Source organism: Rhinatrema bivittatum, chromosome 8 (assembly GCF_901001135.1).
Source record: "Rhinatrema bivittatum chromosome 8, aRhiBiv1.1, whole genome shotgun sequence".
In the NCBI taxonomy this organism is placed as follows: Eukaryota; Metazoa; Chordata; class Amphibia; order Gymnophiona; family Rhinatrematidae; genus Rhinatrema; species Rhinatrema bivittatum.
In genome coordinates this window covers 95,767,314-95,770,655 of record NC_042622.1, presented here as the reverse complement: position 1 = coordinate 95,770,655, position 3,342 = coordinate 95,767,314, and positions in this window count along the sequence as shown.

Sequence of the window (3,342 nt, the reverse complement as noted above, 5' to 3'; positions counted from 1 at the left end):
ACTCTGATACTACCTTAGGTAAGAACTTAGGGTAAGTGCGGAGTACTGCCCGGTCCTGTAGAAGTTTAGTGTAAGGCGGATAGGTAATTAGGGCCTGTAACTCACTAACTGCGAGCAGATGTTATTGCCAAAAGAAAAATCACTTTCCATGTGAGAAAGCGAAGATCACAGGATTGGAGAGGCTCAAATGGTGGTTTCATGAGCTGACCCAAAACCAGATTAAGGTCCCAAGAAGGGGCCGGAGGACGAAGTGGAGGCTTGAGGCGAAGCAAGCCTTTCAGGAAACATGTCACGAGGGGTTGTACCGAAATAGGAACGTCCCTGACACCTTTATGGAAGGCGGCCACCGCACTGACATGCATTCTAATGGAGGAAGTTTTTAGACCTGATTCTGACAAATGCAATAAGATGTCTAGAAACTTTGTGGTGGAACAGGTAAAGGGATCAAAGGATTGAGAAGAACACCATGACTTAAATCTGTTCCATTTGTAGAGGTAAGACTTTCTCATGGAAGGTTTCCGTGAAGCAATCAGAACACAGGAAACTGGCTCCGAAAAGTTAAGTGGCTGAAGAATTAACCTTTCAACATCCAGGCCGTCCGGGACAAAGCTTGAAGATTGGCGTGGCGTAGGCACCCATCGTTCTGAGTGATCAGAAGCGGGTCCTTTCCTAAGGGAATGTGTCTGTGAATGGAGAGATCCTGAAGTATTGGATTCCACAGTTGGTGAGGCCAGTGATGTGCTATCAGGATTGTGCATCCCTTGTCCTGATGTAACTTCATGAGAGTCTTTCATAAAAGTGGAAGTGGAGGGAATGCATATAGGAGACCGGCTGCCCATGAGAGGGAGAGTGCTAGCTGCACGTGAGAGGGCTAGCTGCACGTGAGAGAGCAAAAGTTCTCTACTTTGCAGTTTTGAGGTGACGTAAAGAGGTCTATGCGAAGATAACCCCAACGTTGGAATATTGAGTCCGCTACTGTGGGGTTGAGGGACCACTCGTGCAGATGGAAAGCACGACTTAGGTTGTCTGCCAACACATTGTCCACTCCCGGCAAGTAGGTGGCTTTGAGGTACATCGAATGGGAGAGGGTCTCCGCCCATATCTGTGCAGCTTCCTGACACAGTAGGTAGGAGCCCATCCCTCCCTGTTTGTTGATTTACCACATGGCCACCTGGTTGTCCGTCTGAATCAGGATGACCTGATTGGAAAGGTGATCCTGAAACACCCTGAGAGCATATCTGATTGCTCGCAGCTAGGGAAATTGATTTGGTGTTTGGCTTCCTCTGGAGACCAAGCTCCTTGTGTCTGCAAATTGGCGACATGGGCTCCCCAGCCAAGGTTGGAAGCATCGGTGGTGAGAATTATTTGAGGGTCTGGAGCCTGGAAGGGCAGGCTTTGGAGGAGATTGATCTGATTTTGCCACCAGGCTAGAGACTGACGAAGTGAGTCGGTGATGTGGAAGGTGGTCGATAGAGGTTGGACGGACTGAGTCCATTGTGACCTTAAGAGTCCACTGCATGATTCTCATGGCCAAGCAGGCCATTGGGGTAACCTGTACTGAGGACGCCACGTGTCCTAGGAGGATGAGGAAGTGGCGTGCAGTCGTGCAGCGCTGAGACTGTAGCTGGTGCGTGAGAGAGATGAGCGTGAGAGCTCGCTGTCTAGGCAGAAATGCCTTTGCCTGCAAGGTGTCCAGGTCTGCAACTATGAATGAAAGTTTGAGATGGGACTAAGCAGGATTTCGTGTAGTTGACTAGAAATCCTAGCGAAATCAGAGTGTGAAAAGACAGACGTAGGGACGACAGAGCAGCTTGCTGAGTGGGAGCCCTGATCAACCAATCGTCTAGATATGGGTAGATGTGAACACCTTGAGTCCTGAGGAAGGCTGCTGCTACTACTACTACTACGAGGCACTTGGAAGACACGTGGTGCAGATGCCAGGCCGAATGGTAGCACTCGGTACTGATAGTGATTGGGGCCTACCAGAAATCTCAGGAACCTGCGATGAGATGGAGTTATCGCAATGTGTGTGTATGCGTCAGGCAATAACCTTGAGAGATTATGGCAAGGACACACTGGTCTGAGGTGATTGTGTGCCACCTGTTGTTGAAATGGCACAATCGACCTTCCACTGGTATCTGAGGCAGTGGAAATTGGCTGCTGCTCTCTATGCAGGAGTCAAAAGGCGGAAGCAGGGCCCGGCTGAGGAGCTGCTTGTGGCTTTTGTTTATGAGGTTGATGAGACTGGGCCTTTTGGAAAGGTCTCGTGGAACGAGTTCTAGACTGTGGTGGATAGGACTTCTTTGGTCGGAAGAATTACTTTTTAGTATCCTTCCTGAATAGCTGTTTGGAGGAATACTCAGAGGGCATCAGAGAGCTGGCGAAGAGTCTCATGATGCTCCTTGAGTTCCGCCACCGTCCGCTGAATCTGTTCGCCAAATAGATTATCTGATCTGCCCTGCATAGGAGACAATCTGTCTTGTACCTCAGGGCACAAGTCCGAAGACTTAAGCCAGGCCCATCTTCTTACCGAAATAGCAGTTGCAGATACCCTGGAAGCAGTGTTGAAGATACCATAAGAGGATCTTATTTCATGCTTCCCTGCCTCAAAACCCTTGTGTACCAGGGTTTGACACTGTTCCTGGAATTGCTGAGGCAGGGACTCTGCAAAGTTCTGTATCTGCTTGAATAAGACCCTGTTGTACTGGGTCATATACAGCTGGTAAGAGGTGATCCGAGAAATGAGCATTGATCCCTGGAACACACGCCGGCCAATGGCATCCAGGAATTTCAGTTCCTTACCTGGGGGAAAGGAAGAGTGGGGTTTTGATCTTTTTGCCCTCTTTTGGGTAGATTCTACAACCACAGATTGGTGATCCAGCTGAGGTTTCTGGAATCCTGGGGCTGACTGGACCAAATAAGTGGTATCAGCTTTTCTGTTGACTGGAGCAACAGAATCAGGGTATTCCCAGTTCTTTTTGAGGAGATCCAAAAGAACCTGGTGAATAGGTATGGAGGTTATTTCCTTGGGAGCATCCAGGAATTGTAACAGCTCCATCATTTGATGCCTGTTATCTTGTTCAGTCTGCAATTGGAAGGGAACCAATTCAGACATTTCCTTCACAAAATTTATGAAGGATAGGTCCTCTGGAGGAGAACGCTTCCTGCTTTCAGTAGGAGAAGGTGGCGATGGCAAGTCCTCGCTGTCTTGAGAAGAATCATCAGTCCAGGTGAAATAGGGATCAGCACCTGCCCTCTAGGAACCTGAGAAGGATGGGACGATGGTATTCCTGAAGGTCCTGGTCTAGGCTCTGAAGGCATCGAGGGAAGTACTGGAAGCAC